The sequence below is a fragment of the Rhineura floridana genome, chromosome 5 (assembly GCF_030035675.1).
Source record: "Rhineura floridana isolate rRhiFlo1 chromosome 5, rRhiFlo1.hap2, whole genome shotgun sequence".
Lineage (NCBI taxonomy): Eukaryota > Metazoa > Chordata > Lepidosauria > Squamata > Rhineuridae > Rhineura > Rhineura floridana.
This window is the reverse complement of record NC_084484.1, coordinates 166,540,514-166,549,952: the sequence shown is the minus strand read 5'-3', so window position 1 is coordinate 166,549,952 and position 9,439 is coordinate 166,540,514. Positions and strand designations below refer to the sequence as shown.

General features: G+C 42.5%; 1 non-coding gene across 1 annotated transcript; it reads left to right on the top strand.

Moving 5' to 3' along the window:
* The first annotated feature begins 561 nt into the window (after positions 1-561).
* LOC133386265 (5S ribosomal RNA) lies at positions 562-680 on the top strand. The gene has a single exon (XR_009763100.1). It is a non-coding gene; the product is annotated as a 5S ribosomal RNA (ribosomal RNA).
* The last annotated feature ends 8,759 nt before the right edge of the window (positions 681-9,439 follow it).

Sequence of the window (9,439 nt, the reverse complement as noted above, 5' to 3'; positions counted from 1 at the left end):
GCAGGGACCCTTGGGAGAACTACATTTCCCATTGCTCCCCCCTCCCCATGCCAGCACATTGTTGATCAGCATAACAAGGTGACAAGAGAGGAGGAAGACTGGAAAAATCTCCCTCTTTTCTTATCCCACATCCCTTCACTGCTGCCATGACTTATTTAAGGTAAGGTAAAAAGACAGAAGGAGTGTGTTTGGGGGGTGAAAGTGGCAGGGCCAGCATGTCAGGATGGGGAGAGTGGTGGAGGTGGACAGGGAGGAAGCTGGGATTCTTCTCCGGATCAGATTTTAATCTGAAGAATCTGAGTGCATGTGAGGTTCGCCTCTCATTCTGAGACTGGCTTTACTTGCTTCCAGGCCTGAGCACCAAAACTTTTCCAGTGTATCTAGTTCTTAGGCACATCCAATCAACCTGATTAAAGGCCTTTTGAGTATCCAGAAATCCTATGGTTCCTGGGTTCCTGTTAGTTTTTCATGGAATAAAAAAATATTTAAATCCTCTCCTTATAGTATACAGTTTGACAGCCTACACCCTCTCCTTTTTATCAAATCAATATAAGGACAGAAGCCTATGACCATACTACACTGAACACGCCCAATCTCATCTGATCTTGGAAGCTAAGCAGGGTCAGGCCTGGTTAGTACTTGGATGGGAGACCACCTGGGAATACCGGGTGCCGTAGGCTTAGAGGAAGGCAATGGTAAGCCATCTCCTAATACCTCTTACCATGAAAACCCTATGAATATATCACGAAAGATTCATAGGGTCACCATAAATCGTAATCGACTTAAAGGCATATAACAACAATAAGGACACAAACAAATGGGTCGGTAGAATTATAATATACCACAAGGGCAAGGGAACTTTTGCAGTCCAAGGGCCACATTCATTTGTGGCCTACCTCCCCAGGGCCAAACACCAGTGACTTGCAGGGTCCTAAGTAAAAGTGGGTGGGGCAATGAATGTAAATTTGCCTTTGTACAGAAGGCGCTTTTCTACAAACACTCACACACCCCTCTCCACCCAGAGAAGGATGAGACATAATCAGAGTTTACAGGCACATTGCAGGCAAAATCATGGAAGGCACCTGGGCCTGAGGTGCCCCACCCCTGATCTACTTTAAGCAGAGGGATGGGCCTGCAGGAATTGGGAAGAGCCAAGCCTTTACTGCTTTTTAGAACAACAAGCAATCTGGCTTCATCCCAAGTTTCTGGTAACCTATTGGGCCTGTTAAGAGTCTTGTATACTGTTGCAATAATAGGTAATAAAGCATCTGAAAAATCTATTAAAAAGCTCCATTGGAAAACCATCTGGCCCAAGCAATTTATTACTTTTCAAAGATTCAATACTGCTTTGTCTCTCTTGAATAGTTATTGAAGCATTTAATAAGGTCTTTTTATTCCTGAAAAAGAAATCATTAGAATATTTAATACATTCAAAAATGTTGGCAATATTATCCTGAGCTGGTTTTTCCAATGTATGAAGCAGAGTATAAAATGATACAAATTCTTTGGGTGTCTCATCAGTATCATGCATATAATTATTATCTCTCAACTTGTATTATACAGATTGATTCTAATTTCCAGGGCAACACTTTACGACTTATTCCCAAACTCAAAAAGATTTTGTTTCACAAAAATCCATTTCTTTTGCTCAATATATTTGTACAGAGAACTTCCAGTTTCTTTCGTTAGCTACTTGCCATTTTATAAGGATCCTGACTGAGTTTATGTTTATGTTCTAAAACAGCAATCAAATATTCTAATCCTTGTTCTCATTTCCTTTTTTTTATTTTTTAAGTGACTTGGCTATTTAATTGATACCTACCTCTACACATTTTATATATATGTTTTTCTAGTACTGCAATCTGATGCATGTCTACTCACAAGTAAGTCCTATTGAGTTTGGTGGCCTTGGTGCCCAGTCCTAAGCATGCTTACTTCGGAGTAAGCATAGTGATGATTGTACATTACAAAAAATGTCTAGATAGATTATTCAAAAGAAATATAAAGTCACTATGAAAATAACTATGATGAACTCCTAAGGAAAAATGTGTGTGTGTGTGCCTGTGTCTGTCTGTCTGTTTAATTCCCTATAGATCATCTGTATTGCTTTCTCATATTCATCCCATAAATACTTTGGGATGTTTGTTTAAATAACGATGACAACAACAGCAACAACAACAACACAGGAAGCTGCCTTATACTGTGACAGATCATTGGCCTATCTAGCTCAATATTGTCTACACTGACTGGCAGCGACTCTCTACAAATTCTCTGTCTGGGGTTCCAGATTGGAGTCTCCCACTTCTACCTGGAGATGCTGGGATTTAACCTGTGACCTATGCTCTACTCCTGAGCTATGGCCCTTCCTTAAAGGCACTCCTATCTTCCTGGATATACACTATGGCATTAAGATTTCGATAAAAAATTAATTCACCTTCCCTGAGTGTCAGTTTCTTTTACTATATACCCTCCACCACAGTCCTCAGGTTCTTTTGTTGTCAGGGGGGAAATGATTCTGTGATTTGGAGCAGATACTGAGAAAAGAGTTAATTTTTCTTTTTCCAGATAGCCCTTAGCAACAACAACAAAAAAATCTGCCATGTGTGTTCACAACGTGAATATTCACATCCAGAACTTTTAAATTTAGATTGTCTCTTAGCCCAGCTCAATTGCCTTTTAGCCCAACTTATTTAACACTGATACATCTGATATGAGTTCCTTGCCAAAATTATCTGTCTGCTTCCTCCACCTCCTCCTCCTCTTCCTCCTCCTCCTCACCATTACAGTTTGTTACATACTCATCATCAATGAGTCAGAGGGAGAGGTGAGTGAGCAAGTAGGTGGCAGTGGTAGTGAGCAGCAGCAGCAACAAGTGGATCAAGAGGTTTGGTGGTGGCGGCCCACATGCCAGCACTTCACGCCAACATTCTTTCCATTTTAGTTGTTCCTTTTTGGGCTGTGCATATGGTCTGACAAATCTCAGATCCCATATTGAACTGAGCTGCTCTGGAACATGGAGTGGGTCGAGGCAACCTCAGATCATAGAATCATTGAATCATAGAATAGTAGAGTTGGGCCTATAAGGCCATTGAGTCAAGCCCCCTGATCAATGCAGGAATCCAAATCAAAGCATTCCCGACAGATGGCTGTCCAGCTGCCTCTTGAAGGCCTCCTATGTTGGACAGCCCACCACCTCACTAGGTATTTGGTTCCATTGTCGTACAGCTCTAACAGTTAGGACGTTTTTCCTGATATTCAGCTGAAATCTGGCTTCCTGTAAGTTGAACCCATTATTCCATGTCCTGCACTCTGGGACGATCGAGAAGAGATCCTGGCTCTCCTCTGTGTGACAACCTTTCAAATACTAGAAGAGTGCTATCATATCTCCCTTTAGTCTTCTCTTCTCCAGGCTGCACATGCCCAGTTCTTTCAGTCTCTCCTCATAGGGATTTGTTCCAGTCCCCTGATCATCCTTGTTGCCCTCCTCTGAACCTGCTCCAGTTCGTCTGCATCCTTCTTAAAGTTTGGTGTTCAGAACTAGACGCAGTACTCAAGATGAGGCCTAACCAGTGCTGAATAGAAGGGAACTAGTACTTCATGCAATTTGGAAACTATACTTCTATTAATGCGCCTAAAATAGCATTTGCCCTTTTTGCAGCCACATCACACTGTTGGCTCATATTCAACTTGTGATCAACAACAGTTCCAAGATCCTTCTCACATGAAGTATTGCTGAGCCAAACATTTCCCATCTTATAACTGTGCATTTGGTTTCTTTTTCCTAGGTGTAGAACTTTGCACTTATCCCTGTTGAATTTCATTCTTTTGTTTTTAGCCCAACTGTCCAGACTATCAAGATCATTTTGGATTTTGTTTCTGACCTCCAGGGTATTCTCTATCCTTCTCAATTTTGTATCATCTGCAAATTTGATAAGCATCTCCTGTACCTCCTCCTCCAAATAAAAATGTTGAAGAGCACTGGGCCCAGGACTGAGCCCTGCGGTACCCTGCTCATGTCCTCCCCCGAGTTCGAGAAGGAACCATTGATAAGCACTCTTTGAGTGTGATTCTGTAGCCAACTGTGGATCCATCTGATAGTTGTTCCATCCAGCCTACATTTAACTAGCTTGCTAACTGGAATATGCTGTGGCACTTTGTCATAAGCTTTGCTGAAGTTAAAATCACTCCAGTCTGAGTCCACCCGGAGCAATCCATGTGGGCTGTCAAAAGGGGGCTGGTCAGGTGGTGAGGAGGGGGAGAAAGAAACAGATGATGCAGACAGAGACTCTTGTCTGCATTGTCTCCTCCCATTTACCCCCACTGCTGATGGCATGATTAATTAGGAGAAGGCGGCAAGACTGGACAGAACTTGCAGGACCACAGATGGCTTCACGTCAGCAACATGCTCCAACAGAGGTTGAGAGCACTGATGCCTTTAAGCATCTGTCTCCAGACTACTTCTTCTAGGCTCCACCCCTTTTTGGAGATTTCAGATTCTTAAGGGGCCAAACCTGGCCTGAAAATGGGCACACACCCTCTGTTCATAGCTTCCCACCTGGGGTGCACCCTGCACTGCTGGAGCAATGCAGTCACATGGGAGGCTTTTTGTTCTTCATGTTCAGGGGTAGGTGCCCATGAGGTCCTGGCTCTGGCCTTACAGGCCTGGGTGGTATGGGAGATTCTTCTGGGGGTTCCTGTCTGGCAACCTCAGGCTCAGTGGTCTCCCGATCTCCAGCAACAGGCTCAGAGCCCTGAACATGGTCCAGCTCATGAGCTGATGTCTCTGCAGCTTCTGATTCTGTCAGAATTGCTGCTGGATTCAGGGCTCATGTGGTACAACAACCCTATTCAAGTTTTCCAATCCCCGATGCAATTAGAATAATGTATGAGAGAGCCACGGTGAGTATGCTAGCTCTGCCCAAATCCTATTGTCTTCCTTGGCACCCTATATCTGTTGGAAGCAAATATCTACAGTGGAGAGCCTGCTCTAGTCATGTATGCTCTCCATACATAGAACTCTGAAGGATTAGGGTTCTAAATCGTGCAGGAACCTGTATGAGTAGAAAGGTCTCCCTGCTTCAGACATTATTCCACCCACTCATGGAGGCTGATAGGGGCAGTGAAGGGGGGGATTTAGTGCACTTTTCCATACTCTCCCTCATTGCAGTTGCAGGTATCCTGATCATGTGGAGGTCCGGCACACAAGCAGGAATTCACATAGTGGGTTTTTTTCCTTCAACCACAGACATTCCACTGAAGGCATCTAGAGAAGTTGCCTGTTGTTGAAGGAAAAAAACCCACTATGTGAATTCCTGCTTGTGTGCAGGACCTCCATTGCATCTTTGCATGAGTCACTAATCTTGGCTTGCCTTCTTCTAATTGGGAGACACCAGGGACAGAGCTTCATATGGAAATTCCGAATATGGACTTGTATGAACTTGTCAAGGATTATCAATACCTTGGCACAGTCATTAACCAGAATGGAGACAATAGTTAAGAAATCAGAAGAAGGCTAGGAATGAGGAGGGCAGCTGTGAGAGAACTAGAAAAGGTCCTCAAATGCAAAGATATATCACTGAACACCAAAGTCAGGATCATTCAGACCATGGTATTCCTGATCTCTATGCATGGATGTGAAAGTTGGACAGTGAAAAAAGCAGATAAGAGAAAAATCAACTCATTTGAAATGTGGTGTTGGAGGAGAGCTTTGTGCATACCATGGACTGCAAAAAAAAACAAATAATTGGGTGTTAGAACAAATTAAACCAGAACTATCACTAGAAGCTAAAATGATGAAACTGAGGTTATCATACTTTGGACACATAATGAGAAGACATGATTCACTAGAAAAGACAATAATTCTGGGGAAAGCAGAAGGAAGTAGAAAAAGAGGAAGGCCAAACAAGAGATGGATTGATTCCATAAAGGAAGCCACAGACCTGAACTTACAAGATCTGAACAGGGTGGTTTATAACAGATGCTATTTGAGGTTGCTGATTCATAGGGCCACCATAAGTCAAAATCGATTTGAAGGCACATAATAACAACAAATGACTTGACCACATAGATGGGGCTAATCACATGGGGCTTGCCCATGGAAATGGCATCTGATTCCTTGGAAAAGACCTGCCCAATTGGTTCAGCCTTTCACTTTCTGAAACAATCCGCAAAGCGGAGCATCTCAAAATGTGCACTTCTCTGGATTTTGAAATGCAGTCCTCCAGCTGGGTAATGTGTGCAAAAATGCATATACTGGGGTGAAGTATGCATACAAATGCATATATGAGTGAAAATATCATACAAAAATGCATTGTATTTGGGAAAGTGACATTGCAAAAATGTGTATATTAGGCAGAAGTGCATGCAAAATGTGTATATTATGAGAAATTTGCACTCAGATGATGATGAATGTTCATCAGGACTTTTTAAAGAAATGCAAACTGATATGGAAATGCAGAGAAGTGAACTTAAAATTGGAAAAAAGAGAAACTGAGAAACCGAAACTGAGAGATTTGCCCATCCCTAACACCAGCAGAGTCACATGATGATATTTCTTTAGGATACATGCTCATATCCCTACATCACACTATGAAATTACAGAATGTTCCCTATTCAGGATCATCCCCCAAGCCTTACTCCTGACTTTAACATAACATCCACCTTATTTATTGTTTATTTAGACCATTTATATACAACTTATATTTAAACAAGACTCTAAGAAGTGTACAACATAAGCCAAAACATTTTAAAACATCAGATAAAAAAACTATAATCAATAGTTTATTAACTGAACAAAACATCCTCTTTAGTACCACCATACAGTATAAATATTGTGTATAAAATTTACAAGAAATACAAGACAAAATCTGAACAATCATAGTAGACTGAACAAAATATTCCCTAGGCTTTAAAAAAAAAATCAAGTTAAAAAAACAAGCTTATTTTTAAACATAGTAGATTAAACAAAATAAAGTATTAAAGCTTGCTGAGGGGGGTTGCCAAGGCGGTTTGACCGAGTGGATCCAGAGTGTGGTCAATGCATCATTACGGGAGGGAGTGCTTCCAGCTGCCCTGAAAGAGGCAGTGATTCAATTGCTCCTGAATAAGCCCACCCTGGACCCATTGGTTTGCGGCAACTACCGCCCAGTCGCAAATGCCCCCTTCTTAGGGAAGGTGATTGAGAGGGTTGTGGCGCAACAATTGCAAGTACTCTTGGATGAAACAGATTATCATGACCCATTCCAGTCTGGGTTCAGGCCTGGTTATGGGACTGAATCGGCCTTGGTTGCCTTCATGGATGACCTTTATCGGGAGAAGGACACGGGGAGTGCGACTCTGTTATTCTTACTTGATCTCTCAGCGGCTTTTGATACCATTGACCATGGTATCCTTCTGGGTTAACTTGGTGAGATGGGTATTGGAGGCACTGTTTTACAGTGGTTCCAATCCTATTTCCAGGATCATTTTCAGAGAATAGCGTTGGGTGATTGTGTTTCAGCCCCCTAGCAGTTGTGCAGTGGGGTGCTGCAGGGTACCATCTTGTCCCCCATGCTGTTTAACATCTATATGAAGCCCTTGGGAGCGGTCATCAGGAGATTCGAGGCAAGTTGTCAGCAGTATTCTGATGATACCCAGCTCTATTTCTCTGTAACATCTGGATCAGGACAGGCTGTGCAAGCCCTGGACCTCTGCCTGGACTCAGTGGTGGGTTGGCTGAGGGCAAATAAACTGACTCTCAATCCTAGCAAGATGGAGACGCTGTGGGTTGGTGGTTCCCAAGTTCAGATAATTGTTCAGTTGCCTGCTTTGGATGGGGTCATACCCCCTCTGAAAGAGCAGGTCCGTAGTCTGGGGGTGCTCCTGGATCCATCTTTGTCGCTAGAGGCCCAGGTGACCATCGTGGCTAGGAGTGCCTTTCACCAGCTTCAGATGGTAAGACAGCTGCAGCCGTTTCTGGACTGGGATAACCTGACCACTATTGTCCATGCACTGGTAACCTCCAGATTGGATTACTGTAATGCACTCTATGTGGGGTTACCGTTGAGGTTGGTCCAGAAGCTGCAGCTGGTGCAAAATGCGGCAGCAAGACTGCTCACTGGGGAAGGGTATCACCAACATGTCACTCCGCTACTGAAAGAATTGCACTGGCTACCTATTAGCCAGAGCTTGGAAAAGTTACTTTTTTGAACTACAGCTCCCATCAGCCCCAGCCAGCATGGCCACTGGATTGGGCTGATGGGAGTAGTAGTTCAAAAAAGTAACTTTTCCAAGCTCTGCTATTAGCTACCAGGCTAAGTTCAAGGTTCTAGTTTTGGTGTATAAAGCCCTATACAGCTTGGGAACAGGATACCTGAAAGACCATCGATCACTGAGCTCTACAGATGAGGGCCTCCTGCAGATACCATCTTATCAGGAGGTCTGTTCCACACAACATAGGAAATGGACCTTTAGTGTAGTGGCACCTACCCTTTGGAATTACCTCCCCTTAAATATTAGACAGGCAGCATCTCTGTTATCTTTTTGGTGCCTAGTGAAGACCTTCCTCTTTCAACAAGCCTTTTAAGTAGAGACCTTATCCCAGTCTGCATCTGTGTTGTAATTGCTTTTTAATATATTTTTAAACCTTATTTTTTAATGTTTTAAAGCTTTTTTAAAGATGTTTTGTTTTAATATGTTTTTAATGATGTTTTTGTTTTAATATATTTTAAAGTCTGTTTTTATGATGTTTTAAAGTGTTTTTAGTGCTTTTGTTTGCTGCCCTGGGCTCCTACTGGGAGAAAGGTCGGGATATAAATCAAATAATAAATAATACAGTTAAAAACAGATATCATTTAGTTTACTCAAACACACGCTTACAAGATCAACACACTTGTGTTCAAACATCAACATTCTAAATCGACACACTCAAGCTCACTATTTTAGCACACCTCAGATCACACTCTATAAGCACTCACATCATTCAGCCTCACATCCTAAAAACAGCATACTCACAAATCCACACCACACCACCAGAACCACTCAAATCTACATACATACAAACAAACAATGCACACACAGATGCACTCTGAATAAAACATTCATAGCAAACACTCCCCCTTGTCTCTCACGCAAGGGGGCAGAGTCTATCCCCACCAGGCTCTATCACCCTTCATGAGAAGCAATTATCATCAGGGAATCTTGGAGGAATGTCTGTCTTTTTAAATCTCTATGATAGTTTGGAAGATGCTGTCAGGACTGAAAAGCCTGCAGATCACAAGATGGGATTTATTATACTCAAAACAACGCTAGCCACACTATGGGATATGGTAAGCCTTGATGATACCGCTTTAAAAGCCACATCAAGAAACTTTATATTTCCTTTTTCTTTATTAGCTGTTTGCATCAGTGCAATAGTGAGAGGTTCTGCTGTTTGAAGGAGAAACAGAATACCCAAATCAAT